Source organism: Podarcis gaigeae (assembly GCF_964106915.1).
Source record: "Podarcis gaigeae genome assembly, chromosome: 7".
Classification (NCBI taxonomy): Eukaryota; Metazoa; Chordata; class Lepidosauria; order Squamata; family Lacertidae; genus Podarcis; species Podarcis gaigeae.
The window spans coordinates 19685150-19711322 of NC_139683.1; the positions used below are offsets into that span (position 1 = coordinate 19685150).

The following is a 26173-nucleotide window of genomic DNA, read 5'->3' on the forward strand; positions in this document are numbered from 1 at the left end:
ATCTGTAGCAACTCTTAAGTTGTGGAACTCTCTCCCCCAGGTGTGTGTCTGGCACCTTCATAATACAGTGGTTCCTCAGGTTAAGAACTTAATTCGTTCTGGAAGTCAATTCTTAACCTGAAACTGTTCTTAACCTGAGGTACCACTTTAGCTAATGGGGGTCTCCTGCTGCTGCTGCACTGCCATAGTGCAATTTCTGTTCTCATCGTGAAGCAAATTTCTTAACCCGAGGTACTATTTCTGGGTTAGTGCTTTTGGTGAATGCTTTTGGTGAAAGCTGAAGACACATCTTTTTACCCTGGTTTTTGACACTTGAGGTATATATTTTCAGGACCCACTTTATTTTTATGACTGTAAGTTGATTTAAACTGGTTTCAGTGTGAAGGGTACAAACATGAATCTGACCAAACTGTGGGAGGCAGTGGAAGACAGGAGTGCCTGGCATGCTCTGGTCCATGGGGTCACGAAGAGTCGGACATGACTAAACAACTAAACAACAACAACAAGTGTGAAGGGTGGGTTAATAACAATGCATATTCATATTAAAATAAATAATGAAACAAAGGAATAATTTGACAATAATCATTTTAAAGGGTTACAAAAACTCAGCTCAGTGAGTTCAGCATATCTAGCTAGCAACATAATATAGACAAAAGTCTAGATAAAGAATCACATGTAATTATTATCAAATGAGAACTTTAAAAAAAAAAATGTGAAGATTCCAAACTGGTGTCAGACAGTGGAAATTTTATTAGCAAGATTTGCAATGTGCCATTATTAATGAACCTTTAAGAAATATTTTTGCCGTAAAATGTGAAAAGTGACAGCTGGAAACTATAAGGCTCACTGGACCACCACCATCAAACAGACTTTTTGCTTTACTGAACTGAACTGAAATTTCCTGAGGTGGTACAAAAGAATTCATAAAATACAGACATCAGTTAAAAAACCCCAAAATAAAACAGAAAAAAAATAAAATTTTGCTCACCTGGCTGTGTGTGGCAGTTGCAGTGTGGTGAGGAGAGTGCAGTGTGAGGGGATAGACTCTATCAGGCAAGGCCTCCTTCCACCTGCCTTGCCCCACCCTTGAGCCCTAGGAGTCCTCATAAGGGAGCTGTTCCTGGAGGAAGAACTGTGAGGGGAGAGACTTCATCAGGCAAGGCCTGCCTTCCTCTACCCTCTAGTCCCCGCTTCTTAATTTGTATTGTATTATTTTATGTACTGTGGCTTGCCGTTGTTTTATTGATTATAGTTTAGAAATTATTTATTGTAACTGTTGAGTGGATTTCTGTTTAACTTTTATATGTTGTTATTATTTAATACTATTCTAATGATTGTTGATTGCTACTTTTTGATGTAGGTTGCCTATTTTAAATTTATGTTTTATTATTACATTTTTGTATTGCATTAGATTGTTATAAGATGTAAATTTTCTGTTTCTTCAGCTTGTAAACCGCCTTGAGTATTGTAAGATAGAAAGACCATATACAAATTTAAAATGATGGTGGCGGTGGTATAGGGTGCTGACATCTCTAGACTCCTTCTCTCAGCTTCCAACTGCCAGCAGGAGACATCACAGTTTAAATCAGCCCACCTGGCAAACTATTCAATCATGGGTGGGCCCCATCAGGTAGCCTTGTGAGGAGGGGGTCCCCTGGACTCTCTTGCCACTTGGATATTGGGGTGCACACAACATTTCTGTACGTCAACCAAAGTGACATCAAGCACCATTTCCCAGGAAATATATCAAAGCAAGCAAAACATGGCAACATTAGAAGTTGTCGGCATGCCTAATTACGTATCTGAAGATCTGTTCAAAGTGCAATAGTGAAAGAAATCCATTGAGAATATGTCAGCATCCTTCATTTTAATGGTGCATGTGCAGGAACAATGTTCAGTAAATTGCACACCGCGTATTGCCTATGTGTAATTAGTCATGCTTTAGGGTACTAAAGACTGCGAAACTATGAGAGGAACTATAGCATGAAACGGGGTGGCCGGGATCCAAATACCTATTGCAGAAATGCCCACAGGATTACTGGTACCAGGTGAAAAATGGAGCCTTTCTTCCACCTCTGAAGAACAGACCTTCATGCATTAATCAAAAATGTCCTTTTGAAACTCTCAAAAGCCATTTGTCACGCAGTGTGTGAGGTGTTGGGCGGGGGGGAGAGAGAAAACTGGGTTGAAAATACCACATCCTTCATTACCCTGTAAAGTTACTGTAAGTGTCATTTTGGAGACCTTTGGGGGATGGGGAAGATGCCAAATTCTAATTATTTTCACTGGGGCAGGGAGCCTACCATTAAGATAAGTTGGGAAAGGGTTGAAAGTCTCTCCTTGCCTTTCTCTTGAACCACTTCATTTTAACATGGGATGTTGTTTTTGCAGCTGCTGTTGTTGTTATATTTAACTTTATAAGCCGCCCTTCACCAGCGTGTGCCAGGATGGGTTATAACAATTTAAAATTCAGAATTAAAACCTTTAAAGCAGATTATAGTTACGGGAATAGGGTTGGCTCTTTCAGGTGTCAAAAGCCAGGGCCAAGAGGATACAGGTAAAGTCCTTTCCTGTGTTGAAAAACAAATAAACCACAAATAGCACATCAGGGAGAAAGCTGTGTGAGGATCCTTCTTCTTGACTACCCACAAGCAGGGAGTTTTTGATGGGGGTATACACATCCTCCCCTATGCCCTCTGAAGTGGTACAAGCCAAAAGAGCTGTACCACTTCTTATTTTTAATGCATAAATTAGCTTCTTCAAGTAATTTTAGGGACACCTATAGGTTATTAAAAAAAAGAAGCAGCATTAAAATGCTGTGATGAGACATGTTTGGGCTGTGCCTATCAACTGATTGAACCTCCTAAACAACTCAATATGCTTCACCTGTATTAAGTAATGTGCCAACCATGGAGCATAATGGAGTATTTCTCTTAAATATTACAATAATCTCAGGCTCAGTTTTCTAATACTACGAAGAGGAGAAACATTGACTGACAATAATCAGCCAAGAGATTCCACTGGTATAAATTATTTGACTCCATAAATATAAAATTGAAAATGGGACAATTATAATGGAAGAATGTCATACTTTTCCTTCCAAAAATGCAATAAAAAGCAAATTAAAAAACCATTCCCTAGCTATCCACACTCCATTACTGCCTACAATTATGGGAAGGACATATAAAAATAATTCCATCTGCTCTGTTTCTGCTCATAAAAACCTTGATGATGTGTAATATATGACAGTTTTATTTGAAAAGAGCCACATTTTGGCATATTTGCCAGCATTGCTCCTTAAAATAGAGTCACACTAATTTGCACCATCTGAGGAGCATCTTTTCTAGTTCTCTATACCAGTTGGCATTATTTTAAGTACACATTAGTATTTCTGTATGAGAATGGGGGATTTGTGACTTTCCAAATGTCGTTGGACTCCAGGTCCCATCGGCTCCAGCCAGCATGGCTAATGGTCAAGGATGATGGGAGTTGGAGTCAAACAACCGCTAGAGTGCCAAAGATTTCCTATCCTGCTGCGGTCCTTTCTAAAATGGAGGAGAGGAAGGATCTTTCAGGGGCTGGCCAAACAAACATGAAAGTAGAAACGGATCATAGAATAACAGAACTGTAGCCCTGGAAGGGATGACAAAGGTCATCTAGTCCAATCCCCTGCAATGAAGAATCTTTTTACCCAATGTGGGGCTTGAAACTCGTGACTCTGAGATTAAGAGTCTCATGCTCTATCGGCTGATCTATGTACACACAATTCGAATATTTATGGGCACCACAATTTAATATTCACAAGCTGGAATGAGAGCAGAGGAGAGCAACCAAGATGCTCTCTGTAAACCAAGCATTGTGAGGCATGGTTGAGGGAATTGGGTATGTTTAAAGAAGAGTCTGAGAGGATATCATCTTCAAACATCTAAAGGGCTATAACATGGAGGATGGAGCAAGCTTGTTTTCTCCTGCTCTGGAGAGTAGAACCAGAACCAAGTTACAAGAAAGACGATTCCGACTAGACAACAGAAAGAACTTTCCAACAGTAAGAGCTGTTCAACAGTGGAACAGACTCCCATGACAGATGATGGACTCAACAACCTTGGAGGTTTTTAAGCTGAGGTTAGAGATCCCTTTGTCCTGCATGATTTATTGAGATTCCTGCATTCTGGGAGTTGGGTTCAATGATCCTGGAGGTCCCGTCTAGCTACAAATCTGTGACTTTATGAAGCAGAATCCATAGACAGATTATCCATAGAAGAGAATCAACATAGCTACCTGGAAGTTGGGGTGGTGGAATATCATATACACTAGGAGTTTATGCTAGTCACACAATTCTACTTGCATATGTAGCTTTGGGAAGCATGCCATTCTGTTTCAGAGCTACAACCTTGTTTTCAATATTTGGTCCAGTGCCCATCCCCCAAATCACAGTGATTGGAGTGCCCTGAAGAAAAAATTTACTGTGAAATTTAGACCTATCTGTCAAAACGAAAGGCTCCCCCTCTCTTCATCCCAGACTGGCTCCGTCTGATTCAGACAAGTGAATACTTCACTAGAATAACCCCCCTTCACTTTGTAAGTCAGGAAATACACAGAGCTGATGCACACTCCTAATGTATACAAATATCATATCCTCATTATACTAACATCCCTCAATTTTCTAAATGACAGTCATTATGTAGTCTAAACAGCACTACACATATACAACAGAGAAGGCAGACTGGGCATTTGCAGTAGTACAGAAATCTTTAGGGGGGTAAATATTGTCCTTTCCCTCCACCCCCAGTGAGAAACGAGAACGCTCAGTGGGCATAAAATAAATTTTCCTAGTGAAATTGGAAACTAGGGGGAGGGTTATCGAATGGAGTTGCTGGCATCCTGAAGAGGATGTACCCAACACGCCAATATTCTGTTCCAAATCCAACTTGTCTCTTTATGAGAGTGTACGAATATGAGGACTTTTGTATATCACATTCAGCAAGCCATTGAAAAGAACCACCATGTTGCTGTCCAGAAAGCTCAGATTGCCATTGAACCTGAATTTGAATGGAACCCTCTTGTGACCTCAGTGGCCAAGAGCTTTGACTTTGCATGGCAGATGAGGCTACCAATAGCTAGTATGCCTCTGAATATTAGTTGCTGGGAATGATATTGTTAGCAATTTGACTCCTCCGAGGCTGCATTTGTGATTAGGGGAAATCACACGGTCTGTCTGAAAGGAAGCTTGTGTTGTGACGTGGGATTTGTGATTTCAGCTCTCTTGACATAATATGCTGGAGACAGTTCTCTAGTAACACTTCTTTATTAAAGCAAACAAGACTGGTGCCTGAGGAGGGGAGAGCTACATTTATAGGGACATGGAACTAGCTAGAAGGATACATTTTGGAGGGAACAATATCAGGCAATCACAGTCCTGCCTTTTGGAGGAAACCAATAAGACAGAGGATCCAAATACAGCAGCTTAAATGAAACAATAGTAGCTGTACCCTCTGGAACCAAAAGGCAGTTACTTTACCCTAATGCAAATACAGACAATAATAATACAGATATGTGTAGGAATGAAAATCACGGGAGACGAGTAGTAGGTGTCATGTGAGAGGCGTCTGCCGGGGAAGCCCCGGGAACTCTCTTTTATTGAATATTACAAACATTGCCACAGGTGTGGTTGTGGCTGATTGGTTGATACAAACACAAAGAAACTCATTGCCTATTGGTTAATGCAAATGCAAGGCGGGAATTACATGTGAGGGGTGGGAATTACATGTGAACATTAATCACTGGTAGATTAAAGGCTGAGAAACGAGGTTGGGACTAGACAAGCATGAAACCTCCTAACTAAAGATTAATATGGCATGAAACAATTACTAATGATTGATCATAACATGAAAGAATACAATAATCAAGTTCTATAGATGTGGTCAGCTATGCATGGAGTACAAGTCACCATGAACTTTAGGTGAACGGAGCGATGAGGGAATGTCTTGGTGTTTGGAGCAGGTTCGTACAGTGTGTGCAGAAACAGAGAGAAGATTATAAGCGAGACTTCCCAGAATGCAAGAGAAAAGAAGCAATACTTCCCATAGCAAGACTTCCCATAAGGCCACAGTTATGTATAGAAAGAGATGCAATGCTTCCCTATAATGCAACAGTTATGTGCAGAGGGAAAACATATGTGCAGAAGGAAAACTTCCCTTTATCTCCCCCTTTCTTTTCTTTTTTTGCGAGGCGTACTGGGTAAATAAGGCAAAAATATTTTGGGATTAGTGGTGTGCCAGCAAATGCCCAAAATAAGTTCGCCAGGGAGGATGGGACAGAAGATACTACGAGATACGTGGTTTGCCAATGCATGCTCGAAATAAATCTGCCCATATCTCCCCTTTGGTTTACTGTTGGTGTTGCCATTTCGCAAAATAAGCAGCAAGGATTTTATTGGGTGGCTGAGGGGGAGAGAGAAGCCGAGAGAAAAGACTTATGAGGCCAGGAATGCATTGGAGGAAGCAGCATAATAAAATCAACATGCAAATTATGACGATAGCATATTGAAAGAGATTACGAAGCCAAGTAAGGTTCGGCAACCAAGCGGTAAGCCACTGGGTGAAAAAATCCCAGAAAGCAGGAAAACCAACATCCTGTGTAATGTGATGTGTGAGATTTTGCAAATGAGAGATTTGTTTTTGAATAGCCTTAGAATTGTCAGTGATATTAAAGCAGCACATGTTTTCCACTTGTTCGCATCCGTAATGATGGAGCATCAATAGATAATCGATAGCAGCGCGGTTCTGCAGGACGCCATGCTGGAGTTCACTCTGCTCTTTATTCAAAAGATGAAGGGCTTGTGATGTAAAGTTCAGAGCCTTTGCTGCGGAGCAAGCTAAAGAGTTAATATTCCTGCTATTCTGGACAGCCAGTCCAGGGACTCCTAGAAGAGTGACAGCTAGAGAAATATATTCAGATCTGCTAGGGAGAAAAACAAAATCGTTATAATCATTAGTCAATTGCACAGAGCGTCAATATCGAGAGCGGGACAAATGATGCTTTTTTGGTAAAATAATAGACATACGGCTTAAGCAGCAAGGTGTGCCATGGCTAATGTTTGCAGGAATGTAATTAAACGTGAAGCCTGGACACGACCAAAACCAGCCGTCAGGCAGCTCTGTGTATTTATATATATATGAAATATTTACATAATCAGAACAGTTGAAATTAGCCTCGCCCATTTTCACACTGTTGGTTTTTGTGCAGTTCACCATACGGGCACAAGTAACATTAAAGGAAGCCACGTACGGGGTCATGGAATTGGCTGCGTAGAGAAATGATGCAAAACTTTAACAGCAGTTGCCAGCTCAGAATGCTGGGCAAACTTCTGTGGAAGAATGTAGAGGCTGTGCCATTTATCATTTTGTTGTCATGCAACGACCCCCCTGGAGGGGGCTCCATTAATAAACACAGTAAGGGCATCCAACAGGACAGGGCTACTGTGCTATGCTTAAATTCACTTTCAAAAACTACATATTGAGCAGCAAATAAAAGCATTTGGTTGGCTGCCAAATTTGGATTGGCTCCGGCAAGCAAGGACATGGCATGGCTCTGGTTGCCAATTTCCGCACAGGATTGAATCGTCTGAGCCGGATCGTATTTAGGACGGTTAATGATTGACTGCAAAGCCTTCTTACAGTCGGTGTTTGCATTTTCAAAAGCCAATTTTTTCATCAGTTCATTCTGGGCGGTAGTATTATCAACCTGCCTGGTGACTGCTTCTTTCAATCTATCTATAAATTGATGGTAGAGCTCTGAATGTTGTTGTTTAATATTAACAAAAGAGCTAATAGGGAAAGCAGAAGGCAATTCCCCAGCCCACACAGATTCCTCCTCTAAGGACAGAATTCCTTTCTGCCTAGCCAGAGAAAGTGAGGTGCGCACAGCTCCTGTAGGAGAGCACGCAGGGGTTGTGGCAGGCAAAGCAGGCAAAGGAGGAAGGGGAGGGGTGGATGGGTTTGTGGGCTGAGGTGTAGGGAGGGGTTGGCAAGGCTGCAATGGAGGCAAAAGCTTAGGATAAGGAGGGGGGGATTGTCTGCTACAGCCAGAAGGGCAGGGGCCGAAGGAGACGCCTGGGGTCCTAATTTAGCAACGGCAGCTGCACATTTCTGCCAGGTGAGCAGACAATGAATAGGAGCCCTCGGTTCTGCAAAGAGGGTCTTCCCGATCTTTTGCCAAGTCCCCACCTCAAGAGACCCCCTTTCGGGGTAGGAGGGACACTGGCAAGCGATCTCACAAAGCAGTTGTTCAATTTCTTTTAAGGAAACATGAACACCCACAACCCGCTGTCTAACTAGAGAAAGCAATTCCCTGGCATGTTCTTTCTGCGATTTAGTCAAATCGCCCCCCATACTCACGAAGTAAGCGCGCTGAGACTTTTCCAGTCAAGTGAAGTACAGGGGCTAGGCTGCGTAAGGGATCTGGCACGTCGGGGGTCACCAGATGTAGGAATGAAAATCACGGGAGACGAGTAGTAGGTGTCATGTGAGAGGCGTCTGCCGGGGAAGCCCCGGGAACTCTCTTTTATTGAATATTACAAACATTGCCACAGGTGTGGTTGTGGCTGATTGGTTGATACAAACACAAAGAAACTCATTGCCTATTGGTTAATGCAAATGCAAGGCGGGAATTACATGTGAGGGGTGGGAATTACATGTGAACATTAATCACTGGTAGATTAAAGGCTGGGAAACGAGGTTGGGACTAGACAAGCATGAAACCTCCTAACTAAAGATTAATATGGCATGAAACAATTACTAATGATTGATCATAACATGAAAGAATACAATAATCAAGTTCTATAGATGTGGTCAGCTATGCATGGAGTACAAGTCACCATGAACTTTAGGTGAACGGAGCGATGAGGGAATGTCTTGGTGTTTGGAGCAGGTTCGTACAGTGTGTGCAGAAACAGAGAGAAGATTATAAGCGAGACTTCCCAGAATGCAAGAGAAAAGAAGCAATACTTCCCATAGCAAGACTTCCCATAAGGCCACAGTTATGTATAGAAAGAGATGCAATGCTTCCCTATAATGCAACAGTTATGTGCAGAGGGAAAACATATGTGCAGAAGGAAAACTTCCCTTTAGATATAAAATCCTTTGACTCAATACACAACACCCCTCCCCCCCTAGTGAGCACAACAGACATAATCTCTCAGGTACTGTGGGGTCCTACAACTTCTACTTGATCTCCTGACAACAGGTGTTGCCGGTTCTGGATTGGGTGTCACCTGTGGTAGGGGGGCTGCTATAGGGGTTTCGTCAGGAACAGATGGAGTCCCAGACATCTCAGGGTCCCCTACCTGTACCTCGTCATCCTGAGGACTAGCAGACCCTGGTTCATTTGCTGAAGCCCCTGGTGACTGCACCTCTGGGCCATTTTCACCCTGGTCTTGCAGCTCTGCGTCATTAGCCAGGGATGAATTATCAGACTCCTCTCTGCTGAGCGCCCGGCGCCTCAGCTGATCTATATGTCTCTTCCAAACTTGCCCATTTTCCAAGGTCACATAATAGGACACAGGTCCACTAGTCCGGGTGACCACACCAGCCACCCACCGCGAACCTCGTGAATAGTTCCTCACCCAGACCAGATCTTCAGGGGCGAGATACCTTGTTGTGTCAGTCTCAGCCTGGGGGGTTGCTCTTGAATTACGGTTTGGCATTTTATCCAGGTGGACATAATCCAGCACCGTTACCAGTCTTCTACCCAAGAGCAGCTCAGCTGGCGACTTGCCCGTCGCAGTACATGGCGTCGCATGCTGCAAAAATAACATTCGCGCGATGCGAGCTGACCAGTTACCCTCCATTAAGCACGCAGTGGATTCTTTGGCTGTTCTTACCATGCGCTCCGCCTGCCCATTGGAGGATGGGTGAAAGGGCGCGGATGTGACCCCTCTTATGAAGTTATCAGCCAAGAATGCCCTGAATTCTTGGGATACAAAAGCTGCCCCATTATCTGATACAATGGTCTCAGGTAACCCGTGGGTTGCAAACAGCTGCCTCAACACCTTGATTACGGCAGCTGATGCCATGCTAGGGACCATCGCCACTTCTAACCATTTGGAATATGCATCGACGATAACCAAAAAGACCTTCCCTTGGAATGGCACCAGCAAAATCTAAGTGCAGCCGGCTCCAGGGAGATCTAGACTGCTCCCACCAGTGAACTGGTGCTCTGGCCACTTCTGGCCGCACCTCTTGGCATGCCTTGCATGTTCGTACCCATTGTTCTATGTTCTGGTCCATTCCAGGCCACCACACATAACATCGGGCTAGCGACTTCATCCTGACCATTCCCGGGTGTCCCATGTGAAGCGTCTCAAGAACCCTGTTTCTCAGTGGTGCTGGGAAGATCACCCTATCTCCCCACAGGAGACAACCCTTATGCATGGACAACTCGTGCTGCCTTGTCGCATAAGGCCTGAATTTGTCTTCATGTGGACCACCTGGCCACCCCCTCCCCACCCAAGTGAGCACACGAGAGAGAACAGCATCTTTCCTCGTTTTCACAGCTATATCAGTAGCCGTTACAGGAGCCCCCGGAAGTGTTTCCAGCATCATTATGTGCTCCGCTGGAGCAGGATCCTCATTGCTCCTGCCAGGAAGGGGCAATCGACTTGGTGCATCAGCGTGGCACAACCGTTTTCCCGGCACATGGGTCAAGGTGTACTGGAACCCGTTCAGGAATATAGACCAACGCAGCATTCTGGGGGAGAGAATTTGTGGCGTTTGTTTGTTTGGGTTGAACAACCCTAACAGTGGTTTGTGGTCCGTTTCAATGGAGAAATTGCGACCGTACACATAATCATGGAACTTTTTGATTCCTGCCACAATTGCAAGCGCCTCTTTGTCAATTTGAGCATAGTTACGCTCCGTGGCCGACAACGTACCAGAATAGAAAGAGATGGGCTTTTCCGACCCATCCGGTTCCCTATGACTCAGCACCGCCCCCAGACCGTATTGAGAGGCATCACATGCCAGGACCAGCGGCTTCGACTCATCATAATGAGCAAGGACGCTCCTGCTACTCAGCATTCCTCGCAAGGAGTCAAAAGCCTTCTGCTGCCCCTGCCCCCATCACCACACATTCTTTTTCTGCAACAGTCTATGTAATGGTTCAGCTACCGAAGCTTTCTGGGGTAAGAACAAATGATAAAAGTTAATAAATCCCAGGAATGACTGCAACTCCGTCTTGTTCTGTGGTCGTGGTGCCTCGATGATGGCCTTAACCTTAGCATCTGTGGGGTGGATGCCTGATGCATCAATTTTAAACCCCAAGAAATCCACAGGTGGCACCCCAAAAGTGCATTTTTCCTTTTTTAGTTGCAACCCCACCTCCTTGAACTTGAGCAACACTGCACGGACACGCGCAACCAGTTCCTGTGGCCACACAAACTCCAAATTGCAATCTGTTAACTCTGAACGCCTCTTTATGTGTGACAATAGTCTGTGCTTCTGCTGATTGTGGGGTTACTGGCAGCTGTTGGTAAGCTTCTGCTAGGTCAATTTTTGTGAACACCTTGCCCCCAGCCAGTTTAGCCAACAGATGTGATACGACTGGAATGGGGTATGAGTTTCCCCTGAGTGCCTTATTGATAGTACATTTGTAATCAGCACAGATCCTGACTTCCCCATTTGCTTTAAGGGGCGTGACGATTGGAGTCTCCCACTTAGCGGAGTCCACGGGAGAGAGAACTCGCTGCTTGACCAATTTCTCCAGCTCTGCTTCGATCTTGGGTTGCAGTGCAAATGGCACTCGCCTTGGTTTGAGTCGGATTGGGGCCACCCCAGGGTCCAATTAGAAGTCAACTGAGGGCCCTTTATAACAACCCAGTTTTCCATTAAAGAGACCAGCAAATTCTTTGCATAATGCCTCGCTCATCTCAGGGCAGGTTTGGATTGAATTAAGCCCTGATATACTCATTCCCAGGGCGGGGAACCAGTCAGTGCCCAGGAGACTGGGGCGACTGCCCTTCGCAATCACCAGTTTGAGTACCGCCTGTTTGTCCCGGAACTGTACTCTCACGGCACACATTCCCATGACATGGATGCGGCCTGCTGAGTATGACTGCAAAGTTGCCGGGAAGGGCTCCAGAGGGGGCAACTTACCCCTGGGGAAGAATGTTCTCGCGGTCTGGTCCAACACGATAGTGAATCCAGATCCGGAGTCCACCTCCATGTCGCACAGCTGACCCTCAATCTTCACCTTGACGTGTGCCTTGCCTTGCGCTGGAAACTGCACAACCCTCCCGTTGATCTCCGTTACGTAGTGGCAGTCCTGTAGAACATGGTTTGCTGTGGGCGGTCTGCGATGCTCCAGTCTAGGTGCTCCTATCGCTCCCAACGCCGCCGATCTACAGACCCTGGCGATGTGACCTGTCTTCCCGCACGTCCGGCACATAGCATCCCGGAAACGACAACTCTTCCGCTCATGGTTTCCGCCACAACCAGGGCACTTGCCTCGGTGATCTTTATGCACTGTGCAGGCCTGACGCACTGACTCGACCCCACGGACTGGGCTCTGGCTCAGAGTAGCTTCTAGCTCGTCCATGGCATGCACAACTTCTATCTGTGGCTTAGGGGTCCTGCGACTGGCATCAAGCTCCTCTCTTTCATAATTCTCCGTGGTGGTGGCCTTCTTCAAGGCTGAAGCAAGGGTAACCTCTTCTTTAGCCACGATTCGTCTTCTGGCTTTCTTGCTGCTCAGACCACCGATAAACCGATCCAGGAGAGTCTCTTCCAGATCTTGGAAGTCGCAGTGCTGAGCGAGCTTCCGCAGTTCAACTAGAAATGCAGGTACAGACTCCCCAGCACGCTGCTGCCTCTTATGAAACTCCATCTGCCGGGCCATCTTGGTCTCAGTAGGCGCCAAATGGCTTGTTAGGCAGGCAAGAATATCTTTGAGAGATGTCTCACTTAGCTTCGCTGGAGCAAGCAATGCCTTGGCCAGCTTGAAGATCTCAGGCCCACAGTAGCTCAGGAATGTGGCCCCTCTTTTGCTGGCATCGGTGATCCCTTGAGCCACTGCGAAGAACTCGAAGCGTTTGATGTAGTCTTCCCACGTGTGGGGCTCTGATGGCTGGAAGGGCTCCAATACCCTTGGACTCTCCATTGTCCTGTGGGCAGGGTCGTCTTCTCAGCTGGCCATTGATTCTTGTTCTTAGCTACAATCCGGACTCTGAGGCAGGGCTGTGTTTAACCGTTCCTCAGCATTCCGGATCCCACCTTCGTCGCCAGTTGTTGTGACGTGGGGTTTGTGATTTCAGCTCTCTTGACATAATATGCTGGAGACAGTTCTCTAGTAACACTTCTTTATTAAAGCAAACAAGACTGGGGCCTGAGGAGGGGAGAGCTACATTTATAGGGACAGGGAACTAGCTAGAAGGATACATTTTGGAGGGAACAATATCAGGCAATCACAGTCCTGCCTTTTGGAGGAAACCAATAAGACGGAGGATCCAAATACAGCAGCTTAAATGAAACAATAGTAGCTGTACCCTCTGGAACCAAAAGGCAGTTACTTTACCCTAATGCAAATACAGACAATAATAATACAGATATAAAATCCTTTGACTCAATACACAACAGCTTGAGAACTGGATATAGTCCTATCTGTATGTTTCATGTGACGTACTTTCACTTTTGCCTGTTCTTTCTTGGATCTGGATGAGAGAGTCATGATTCTGTGTCTGTGTAATATAGTGTAAATAAATAGTAGTTCAGAACTACGATGCCTCTTTCTTCATTGTATTTTAATATTCTGTTGGAAGTCGCCCAGAGTGGATGGGGAAATCCAGCCAGATGGGTGGGGTATAAAAAAATAAGTTGTTGTTGTTGTAGTAGTTGTTGTTGTTGTTATTTACTGTGTCAAGAGAGAGGGCTAGTGTGCATAAATCAAGTTAGTTTATGTCGCTGTAGTGCCCTGGAGAAGAAGGGGATGCCTTTTCCAAAGCTATGCTCACCGGAGGACGCTCAGAGATCCAGGGGGGGGGCTGCTGATAGCCCGGCGCACTTCCCCAACATATATATGGAGAAATGCGCTGTTGCACCAGGTCCTGCTTATAAGCTTCCCAGGGGCAACTGGCTGGCCACTGTGAAAACAGGGTGCTGAGCTAGATGGGCTTTTGTCCTGAGCTCTTTTTGTGTTTCTGATGCACGTTTAATGTATTTTGCTTGACCTTTCTTTCAGGATAGTCAGAAATGAGATCAAACGGAACAGGTGCTCAGAAAATCAATACATAATTGCAAAGCCAACCTCCAAAACATATAAAACGATATTAAAAGGATAGTGTGAGAATTGCCTGATGGCTCTGTCTACTCACCATGAAACCAAAGAAATCAGAACAGATCTTCAGTATTACAGCTGTGGACAGAACTACTCTTAGGAAAAAAGGCAGCTATATAGCAGCCAGAAGAGACCCCCTCCCTTAATTTGATAGCTATTTAACTAAATGTTTGGAATGACCAGCCAAATTCTGATGCAGCAAGGAAGCTGCAAGCAAGCTGTGCCAAAAGACTGAAAGATTGAAGCAGAAGAAACTGGAATGATACTTTCAAAATGGAGCTTTCAGGTCACTGAAGGCTTCAGTGCTACCTATGACTTCATGAGCAATATGCTAGATATAGAACTGGCCTTTTTCCAACCCCAGCATCTGTCGCTCAGCGTTTCCTAGGCTTGTAAGACTCAGTGGACCTACAAGTAATTCTTCTGGGTGAAGGGTGAAGGATAAGATCAAAGAAACTTGCTTCCTTGCAAGCTTTGAAGCAGCCTTAAGGCTGAGGAAAACGCTGTGCGAAGCTATTCAAAGTGCAGCCTTCATCAATTTATTTCATGGTTTGAGACTGCCAAAAAGTGAGTGAGAGAGGCTGCCTGCTTGACAGTTCATGGGGGGTGTTTTCTCCTGGATGATATCAAATCCTAGGAATACTGCCTAGCTTGGGTCATCTAATGAAGAATATGCATCCTACTAACCATGGGTTGACTATATTTTATATACAGTTGGAAAATACACATTGCAGTGGCGTAGCGTGGGTTGTCAGCAGCCGGGGCAAGGCAAGTAATTTGCACCCCCTAACCCGTGGATTTGCACCCCCTAACCCATGGATTTGTGCCTCCTAACCCTAACCCCCAGATGTTGCGCCCGGTGCGGCCGGCACCCCCCACGCTACGCCACTGACCCATTGTTCTCCAAATGGAATTAACATAGGAGGAAAAGTGATCGGTGTGTAACATGTTAATTTGAGAAAAAATAATATTGTTTCACAGTTCTACATCGTAAGATGAGATACTGGGGGACAGGAGGCATATATATGTGTGTGTATATATAAATATATACACATGCACACAACCATTTCTTTTTTAAAGTAACTCAATAACAAGATACACATTTTCTGTTATACTTTGCTGTTTAGTCGTTTAGTTGTGTCCAACTCTTCGTGACCCCATGGACCAGAGCACGCCAGGCACTCCTGTCTTCCACTGCCTCCCACAGTTTGGTCAAACTCATGCTGGTGGCTTCGAGAACACTGTCCAACCATCTCGTCCTCTGTCGTCCCCTTCTCCTTGTGCCCTCCATCTTTCCCAACATCAGGGTCTTTTCCAGGGAGTCTTCTCTTCTCATGAGGTGACCAAAGTATTGGAGCAGAGCTTCACGATCTGTCCTTCCAGTGAGCACTCAGGGCTGATTTCCTTAAGAATGGATAGGTTTGATCTTCTTGCAGTCCATGAGACTCTCTGTTATACTAGACTTGCACAAAAGAGCGGGTTAAAAGAAAACACCACCCAGGAAACCCTCAGCAGTGAAAGTAATGGGTGTGGTGATAGCAAAACTTTAGGATTATGCAAATGGACAATGGCTCCATGCAGCCATTTAGCTTCATTTTGTTCTGCTGAAGCTCAAAAGGGTTTGGGGTAAACTTCAAGTGGCTGATGGCTCCTGATAATCAGCTGATGAACAAAATATTCCAACCCCCTTAAACTGCTGTTTCTTTTTGATACTCACAGCCAGTATTGTTTCAGGCCTTCTCGCCCCCCCGCCCCCTTTTCTTTTTTGCTATTTGGTTGTGAGATGGATCATCCCTTGCCCACGTTGCAGCTCTCCAGGTTAGCTTCAGGTAATTGTTCTCAGAAGGCACACGTGTTCATTCAATGCAGTAATGTGGACAGAATGGAACACTGGTGGGCAGGAACATTGTGACCCAAAGCTAATTATTCTTCTGCAAATCTTACGGCTCAATTTTAAGTCCCGAAGCAAGTCCATGCCATCTTAACTAGTGCCTTAACATTACATCCACACAACCTGGCAAATTCTCTATTAGCGCAAAGATAAATGATCCCAGTGGCTTAGTCTTACTGTCACTGAAATCAACAGAAGCTCTGGAGGAAGGAAGTCTTAGCGAGTAAAATAACAGCATCAGCACACTAATGACACCGCTTGGCTAAACTACAAGGGGAAAGCACTCCTATTTTTAATATGAGCCGCTCTATCACTTCAGACAGCCAAGTGCCTAATTTGAATTCATTGCGGGAGAAAGAAGAAAAGCTCTTGCTCTGAAGTAGCTGAGGCGTCTCTCACAAGAGTGAGTGAGGAGTTTTCAAATTACTTTTTGAATACTTTTATCGTCTTGCCTAATGTGGCAATTTTAACAGGCAAAGCAAAGGAATTCAATATCCCAAATGCTGGAATAAAACAGAATTTTGAATCAGTCATCACATTGGACCTTGAACAGTTTGCTTATCGTTATACCAGGAGGAGATCCTTAAAGAGAATTATACTCAGCTGGAATACAAATTATGGCAATTTGGTGAGCTGCTAATATTCCTGATGAAAATTATGATTGCTCCTTAATTTGAGGAGCTGTCCTTGTAAATGGAGAGTCTATTATTCTGAACCACACACAGCTAATAAAATACATCTTTTTCCCTGACACAAATAATGTTTCTTTAAGAAATCATGAGGCACATCTTTATAAACTCATGACAGCATATGTACTTTTCTTTTCTTTTCTTTGCTATCTTGGCTATTTGTCTCTTTCCCCAGCTTTGCAGAACCTACAATCTTAGAGATAATTTTCTTGACTAGTAATAAAATAATAACAAGATGTTGCACGCATCGAGCCTCTGGGCGAAGACTTTAATTGGGTTGAGATGGCCACTTAATTCACACAAGGAATACAGTGTTCATCAAATGAAATAAAAACCTAAGAGATGCCTTGCTGGATCAGGCTGAAGCCCGTCTAGTCCAGCTTCCAGTTTTCATAGCGACTAATCAAATGCCTCCAGCAGCACCTGAGTTGCGTGGCAAGGTCCCAAACCCTCCCAGGAAATGCAATAAAGCCACATGAAACAGTATTTTAGGTTAATGGGCGAAAAAGGCCACAACTTTATTGGTTACAGAATGTGATTGATATTGGCTTAGGCATTGGAAACCACATGACTACATCTGACTCCTGCCCATCCGCAGGAAGTCTTGGAAGGGTTAACCACCAGTAGGGGGAGCCCTGCTGATGCACATCAGCTAGGAACTCCCCCAGGGTCACTGCTAGGGGTTGTGACATGGCCCTAGACCCCCATCTGGGGCTTCGGACAGAGACCACACCCCTCAGATTCCTTTAACGGAATACCCTTGAATTAGGAGGAGTAGGCGATGGCCACTACCTCCCCTCACCTTCAACCTAATACTCCAATGCCTAGCAGGGAGAAAAAGGAAGGTGAGTCTTCGGCCGTGGGCAGTTTAAATAGCCCGCACCATGCCCCTGGACCGTCCCGACTGGATGGCCTAATGCTGACATGAGGACCCATGGGGAGGGCTTGCTCCCAGCCCACAAGATCATTTCCCCAGGAACGGGAAATGGCTTTCCCACATCCGACAAAAAAATGTGTGGGCATTTTTATCATCGATATTTTCATTCTAATGGTTTTATTCTAAATTCATTCCCCTTCATCTCCCTGAACTATGGCCTTTTTATGTGCTTCTCTCCAGGATAATGTGCAGGGCTTCTCCTGCTCCTGTGGGTAGGACCTGACCAGTGGATTCAAGTTCCAAGAAAGGAGATTCTGATTAAACAGCAGGAAGAGTTTTCAGATGGTAAGAATTGTTCAACAGTGGAAAAGACTCCCTTGGAAGCGGGTGGACTCTCCTTCACTCAAGGTTTCTAAGAAAAGGTTGGATGATCACCTTTTCATGGATGCTTTAGTTGAGATTCCTGCATTGCAGGGGGTTAGAATCATAGAATTGTAGGTTGGATGGGTTCCCAGTACTCATCTAGTCCAAAGCCCTGTAATTCAGGAATCTCAACTAGATCATACATGACAGATGGCAGGAAACAAACTCCAGGAAGAACGTGACACAGAAAAGCAGGACTGCCAGGAGTCAGGCTGTTTGCCCGGTTGGACTAGATTGTTAAGTATAACATACATTGAAATGGAAAATAACTCCATAATGTGTATACACTGTGAAGCATGGCGTGTAAATTTCCATTGAAGCTGAAGTAGAGAGCCTAACAGTTAATCATTTAGAGGGGCTGTATCATGAGACTGCATTTCTGCTGGTACAGCCATATTAAAAAGATATACTGTTGCTTAAGCTATGCTAATCTGCAGGTCTCCATCTTGGGCGCAGTAGTCTTTGTTCTCGAGCTAGTGAAGAGAATGAATGTGTTAATCTCCCTTCAGGAAAACAGTCTCAGGCTAATGGAGGGTGGAATGGAGCTTTGATTTTCAGCTCTGGATGGAAGATATTCATAATCTGACATACAGTGATACCTTGGTACTCAAACGGCTTGGTTCCCAAACAAACCAGCTCCCGAACGCCGCCAACCTGTAAGTAAGTGTTCTGATTTGTGAACGTTTCTTGGAAGCCAAATGTCCAACAGAGCTTCTGCTTGAGTGAAGTAAGCTCCTGCAGCCAATCAGAAACCATGCCTTGGTTTTCGAATGGTTTCGGGAGTTGAATGGATTCCCGGAATGGATTAAGTTTGAGAACCAAGTTACCATTGTATTTTACCTATGCTGGGGTCAGCATAATATATTATGAAGCTATCTGAATGTAACTTTATTTGTTTCAGTATTGTTCTGGAGTAAAGTTTTATAGTAAAGCTTCTGAACCATTTTTTTGGACTGGAGAATTTTTATTTCAAAGAAGAGTCCTTTTTTTATTCATCCAATTTGCTTCATATGCACAACATTAATAACCTCAGTATAGATTGCCTTTGGGGTTACTTCCAACTCTACAGTTCTATGATTCTGTCCATCTCCAAAACAAACACACCAGGGACAGGATTGGGGTATAGACCTATATGGCGTATAAGAACCTTATAAAACAATGCAGCCTTTTGATAAGTGGATATAGTCATTAAAAAAAGGGTTGTTTGGTCACATGTCTCACTGGTTTCACAAACTTCATGTACTTAATTCACAGTTGTGTGTCGAGGTCCCCAGGTCCACCCCAATAACTCACACATCACACAGAATTTTTGTTTAAGGTTTTTGGCATAATTTTGGCCACAACTTTATTAAAATACAAATTTGTGAGTGGTTGCTTAGGCATTGGTTGCGACTATCTGCCCCCACCATGGGGGACAGACTGACATTCCGCACAATGCGAAAGTCAGAATGGGGGAATACACTTGGGGGTTACGCGGAGCAGGGAACCTGCCCTCACCCCAAATGCAACCAGGAGCACATTGCTATGGCCCGAGCCCCCTTGACAGAGTGGACAAGCAATAGTTAGCCCCCAATTCCTTTAACGGAATCCCTTGCAGCAGCAGCATTAGAGGGGCAGGCACAGCCAATCCATGCCCCTCAACCAACCAAACCATAAACCAATGCCTAACCGCAACCTTACAAGTTGTGACGATTTGCTACGCAGTAGGCAAAAACCAAATGGCCCCAGACAATCAGCCAGATGGACAAAATTCCTACCAGGCCCCCGCTCCAAAGCAGGCGACCCCATGACAGGCATAGCAAGTTCAAAGCGAACAACCCTATTCTAGGGAGGGAGGGACAGGCAATCCGCTGCATGGGCGAAAAGAGGAAGCCCTAGCCTCGTGCAAGGAGTTTTAGCATTTCTGGCTGTCAATCAATAAATGGCAACATTAATTTCTTCCCAACAACAAGGGAAGCCCCAATCGCATCAGTGGCCAACGATCAGTTAGCCCGCCCCCAACTTTGGAGTGTCCTGGCGGCCCCCACCACAACACGTGCTCTCCATGAAGGAGAACACGCTTTCTCAAACCAAAATGCAGCTATCCTTAATAATTTCTCAGTGCAATCCTCCAAGCAAAAGTTTTATAGAAAAAGGCATCTATTATGGGAAAGTGTACCCCAAAATACACATAATATTGGAAAAAGCAGACAAAAATGCATTATATTAAGGGAAATTGTTTGCAAATGTGCATATATTAGGAAACCTTTGTGGGAATTTTCATATGAATTTATTTTTTTTAAAAAAAGTTCTCAAACTGACATGGAAATGGGACAAACTGAACTTCAGATTGGAAAAATTAGTAACAGAGGGAAACTCAAAATGACAGATCGGTCCATCCAAGCTTGAACCAATGTGCAGAGTCTTCTGTTGGAAAGATTCCATGGAAGTATGATGTTGCCACTAAAAATAGAATATCTATCTCACATATTCAAGCAAACATGGCAGGCAGCTCATTAATCTTGAAGAGGCAATTTAGAATAACGCTGCAAACACTTGAGGTCTTACAGATGGTGGTTTCAGCAATGCTAAGCTAGGAGAGAGCACAAGAGGAAAGTACCCAATTAAGAAATAAGTAGCAATGAATATAGTTAATTTGATAATTGTCCAAAACATGACTTGGCAATTGGAAATGCGCAGCCCTCTTGCAACAACAACTAGAACACTTCTAACTCCAGTTTGCGGGAAGCTTACAAAACCCCCAAATGTACTCTTTTATTAAGCTCTAAGTTAACTTATTTTGCAGTTAATAGTGTCTTACATTTTCCTCTCTCCTTATCTAATCCATTCTTTCTCCCTTACCCCTCCCACCATTTTTTAATTGCCAGGGTGAATTTAGTGTTTGGGAAAGCAAAGAACGAATATCATTAGATAGAATCAGGTGGCACGGTGGCTGAACATGTTGAATCAATTGTAGTGTATCATACTTTAATTATAGCCTCCCTTAGGAGTCTTCAGCCATCTGCCCAATTAAAGTCAGGGGTTGTTTTTTGGGGGGTTTTTTTAACAGTACGTTTATTGACAGTTCAAAACACCATGTTTGTTCAAATAGCAATTTCATAACTGTCAGGACTGCCGCTAGGTCCCAGCTCACAGAGGACCAACGCCCAGTGGATATTATATACAAAAGTCTTTATTGAAGTTTAGTTTCCATTTCCAAGCTCTGGGCGCGCAGGCCCACGTCTTAACGCTAGACCGGCTAAGTCCCCTCTGACTCACTGCTCCACCCACACCAGTTTAAGATTCTAGCCCGGCTCCACCTCTTGCGCTGCTCTTTCCTGCGTTGGGTCCTTCTGCCCTCTGGGGTTCCCTCCTTCCTGGACTCCTCTGACGCGGAGCCTCCTGAGTCTTGCCCCTCCCTCCGGCGGGCTTTAGGACCTGGCTCCCTTCCCGGGCTCCCCGCTGTGCCGCGCTCCTGTACATTTGAACTTGGCGCGCGCGCCCAGCCGGTGACTTTCCTTCTGACCGTTTCCCCGCTTCCTGATGTGGGTGTTGCCAAACCTGACTCCTCTCCTCCCTCTGGTGGTGAGGACACTGGTCCCGACTCCTGGGACTCCCCCTCCCCACTGCGCTCTGGTGGAGACGCTGGCCCTGATCTCCAGCTGCTGTTCAGAGACTCCCCGCTGGCCCCTCCCTCTTGAGGTTTCTCCCTTGGAATCTCCCTTGCTCTGGCCACCGGCGCTCCCTTCTGTGAGTCCTCCGATTCGCTAGAGAGGCTTGTGGAATAACTCTGGCCACTGTCACTGCCTGCGCCCCCCTCGTACTCCTCCTCCTCACTCTCCATTTGCTCCCCCTCCTGTGTCTCTCCTTCTGAACCCCTGACATCCATCCCCCCCTCGAAGCCCCCCCTTCCCCCCTCCCCCTCTTCCGGTGCGGGTTCCGGGTGCTCCATTGTTGTAGGGGTGAGTCCAGGATACAGCTCGTCCCCTGAGGCTTGCAACCATCGAGATAAGTCCGGGAAGTCCCCCATGGGCTCGTCGACGACGACCTCCTCCGCTTCCATCTCCTGCGCGGTGTGCTCGAAATCTGCGCTCGACCCCAAATCACCCAAGAGCCCTCCTCCCCCTGTTGTTTGATGGGGGTCCACCTCCCAGGGCCCCTTCGGCATGTCTCTGCGCCAGCCCACCTCGGGTTGGTCCTCCCACCAATAAGATCCCCCCGTGCCAAAACCTGAAAGTGATCCCTCCGGAGAGCTGCCTCCCGGAGCCGAGTCCTCAGCTGACGAGAAACCCCGGAAAGTGCTGGCCGAGAGTGTGGGTGTGAACAAACAATCCTCGAAAAAGCCCGCCGGCATAGGCTTGTGCGGGAAAAGTGTGTGGAATTCTTCCTTGAGCAACTGCTCTTCCACTGCGTAATCCGGCACCCACCTGTTGGCGCTGGCCGGGGTGTCCTCCGTGGCGAGAAGATATTCAATCCCGTCCTCCCCCCACCTTGAGTCTAAAATCTCAGTGGCTTCATTAAGTGGCTCCCCTTTCGGCGACCCCCCTTTTTTGGGCGCTTCTCTGAGCGGGTCTGGCGCCTTCCCCGGTGCTTGAAACCTGTGGGGCTCTCTGTAGGGCGTGAGCACTGATCTATGAAAGACCGGGTGCATTCTGGAACCCTCCGGGAGTGTCAACCGGAAGGCCACTGGGTTGATCTGCGCCTCTACTTGGTAAGGCCCTAGCTGCTTGTGCCCTAGTTTCTTCTTGGCTAACGATCTGGCTGGAACTGCTTGTGCTGCCAACCAGACCCAGTCTCCCACCTGGATGTCCTCCCCAACCCTCCTGTGTCGATCTGCCTGCACTTTGTAAGCCTGTTTTGCCAACTCTAACTGCCTCCTGAGCTGCTCGTGGATCTCCTGCAACTCCGCTGCCACTTCCTCTGCTCCCTGTGGCTCCCCCTCCCGCACTGTGTCCAGACCCGGGAAGGTTCTGGGATGCCTCCCGTAGTTGGCAAAAAATGGGGTCACCCCCGTGGACCCGTGCTTCGTGTTGTTGTAGGCAAACTCGGCCAACGGTAGATAGTCCACCCAGGTCGATGGCTGCTGGTTCGCGTAGCATCTCAGGTACTGCTGCATGATGGCGTTGACCCTTTCCGCCTGCCCGTTAGTTTGCGGGTGTCTCGCCGACGCCAGGCTGACCTTGACGTTCAGGAATCCCATCAGCTTTTGCCAGAAGTTGGAGATGAACTGGCGCCCCCGGTCGGACAAAATAGACCGTGGTAGGCCGTGCACCTTGAACACGTGGTCTATGAACATCTTAGCGGTCTGCTCGGCCGTGGCCACCTTCGCGCACGGAATGAAGTGGGCCATCTTGGTGAACAGGTCCACTACCACGAGCACTGCCGTCTTGCCCCTTGAGCTGGGTAGATCTGTGACAAAGTCCAGGGCTACCCTCTCCCACGGTACGAACGGTGTCTGTAGCGGTTCCAACAGGCCCGCCGGCGGCTGGTGCACAGGCTTAGCCCTTTGGCAGGTGTCGCACCTATTGACATAGTCCGCGACATCCCCCCGCATCTTAGGCCACCAAAAGTCTCTGGCTACTAAGTCCACCGTCTTCTCCTTGCCGAAGTGCCCCGCGCTGGGCGCGTCGTGCAGCTGTTGCAGGACCTTCGCGCGGAGGCTGTCTCCTGGTACGTAGAGAACTCCCTTGCGTAGGAGCAGGCCGTCTCGCACTTGGAATTCGTCGCCCCTCGCCTTGCCACTGCACACCTCCTCCATCTTGGCTCGGGCGAACGAGTCTGTTCGCAGCGCGCGGCGCACCGCGTCCAGGTCCACCGTGGCTGACGCGCATGCCCACGCCTGTGGTGTGAAAATGTGCTTGGCCGCCGCCGGTGCCTCTGCCTCCAGATACTGCGGTTTTCTGGACAGCGCGTCCGCCAAGACGTTGCTGTTTCCTGGGATGTACTCAATTCTGAAGTCGAAATCTGCAAAGAACTCCGCCCAGCGGATGTGTCGCTGGTTCAGGAACCTCGCCGTGCGCCAGTACTCCAAGTTCTTATGGTCTGTGCGGACCTGCACCGTGTGCTTGGCTCCGACGAGGAAGTGCCGCCACGCCTTGAAGGCTGCATGTATGGCCAGCAACTCCCTGTCCCAAATGGTGTAGTTCTGCTCCGCTTTGCTGAGTTTTCTGGAGTAGAAAGCGCACGGCCTCCAGTCCCCCTGGTGGTCTTGCTGCAACAGAACGGCTCCCACGGCCCTGTCTGAGGCGTCCGTCTCCACTCTCATGGGCCTGCTGGGATTTACGTGCAGTAGGTTCTCTTCGGAAGCGAAGAGCTGCTTGAGCTTCTGAAAGGACTGCTCTGCCTGCTCCGTCCAGATGAACCTCTTCTTCTTGGAACTGAGGGTGTCGGTGATGGCCGCTGTCTGCATGGCGAAACCCTTGATGAACTTGCGATAAAAGTTGGCAAAACCGACAAACCTCTGTACTTCCTTCCTATTGCGTGGGCTCTTCCAATCCAGTACTGCACGTACCTTGGCACCGTCCATAGCCAGTCCCTTGTCGGACAGTTTGTAGCCCAAGAAATCCACCTCCGTCTTGTCGAACTGGCACTTCTCCAGCTTGGCGTACAGCCTGTGCTCCCGCAGCCTCTGCAGAACTTCCCTAACATCTCTCTCGTGAGCCTCCGGCGATTCCGAGAAGATTAGGATGTCATCCAGGAAGCAGACGCACTTCTTGTAGAGGAGACCCGCCAAGACATGATGCATGAAGGCTTGAAAGCAGTGGGAACCATTTTTTAATCCAAAAGGCATAACTCTGTATTCATAAGTGCCCAGCGGCGTAAACATGGTTGTTTTCCACTCGTCGCCTTCCCGTACGCGAATGAGATTGTACGCTCCGCGCAGATCCAACTTGGTAAAGATGCGACCCTTCCTCACCGTCGCCAGCAGGTCATCGATCTTGGGCATAGGGAATGCTGAGGGCTTGGTCTTGAGGTTCAAGAAGCGGAAATCAACGACCAGCCTCTTCTGGGGCGTGTCCCGCTTCTTTACAAAGAACACGGGACTGCCTCCTGCCGCCTTGGACTCCCGGATGAATCCCCGCTTCAGGTTGTGATCTATGAACTCCCTGAGCTCTTGCAATTCATCCTCAGACATGGAGTACAGTTTCCCCGTCGGGAGCGTCGCCCCGGGCAGGAGGTCGATCTTGCAGTCGTAGGGTCTGTGGGGTGGCAGCTTATCCGCCTCTTTCTCGCAGAAGACCTCCAAAAACTCCTTGTATTTGTTAGGCACCGCTTGCAACATGCCCAAGTTCAGCTGTGGTCCATCCTCGTGCCCCTCATCTTCCAAGTCCGCCAGGATGCAGTGTTCTGCGCAGTAAGAGGAGCCGAAGGTCAGTTGCCGCTGGTACCAAGCTAATGCCGGGCTGTGCCTATCCAGCCAACTCATTCCCAACACTATGGGCGTGTCTGACAGGCGGGTGACGTTGAAGCTGATGACCTCACGGTGGTTTCCAATGCGCATCACCATTGGCGGCGTCTGCTGTAGCACTTGCCCTCCCAGTAGCTCCCTGCCGTCCACTGTGACGACTTTCAGAGGTACCGCCGCTGGCAGAAGGGCTATGCCATGTTGCTGGAGGAACTGCATGTCTATAAAATCTGCATTGCTCCCCGAGTCTACGGTGATGGGAATTTCCACCAGTAGCCCATTGGGGAGCTGAAGGGATGCGGTGAGCTGCACTACTGGTTTGGGTGGGAGGGGGTCGGTGGGCTGTAAGATCCCTGGGGATTGCTTCACTGACTTGTCTGGCTGGTCCCCAGAGATGCCATCTCCAGCCAGACAGTGGAGTTTTCCTGCTGCGACTCCCTCTGCTGAATTGCGTCTGTTACTGTCGCTGCGGCTGCAGTATGCTTGTGAAACCGCTGGGGACACTCTTTTGCCATATGCTGAGCACTGTCGCAGATGTAGCACTTCCTGGTTCCTCTAGGAGGCTTCATCTTGACTGCTCCCGG

At 46.9% G+C, this 26173-nt stretch overlaps 1 long non-coding RNA gene across 1 annotated transcript in view; it reads right to left on the reverse strand.

The window, feature by feature from the left end:
• Positions 1-6074, reverse strand: part of LOC310849331 — a 543065-nt gene extending 536991 nt beyond the window's left edge. Inside the window, exon 1 of the long non-coding RNA XR_014566866.1 lies at positions 5869-6074. This is a non-coding gene — a long non-coding RNA (uncharacterized lncRNA). The remainder of the gene's footprint in view (positions 1-5868) is intronic.
• Positions 6075-26173: the final 20099 nt, after the last annotated feature.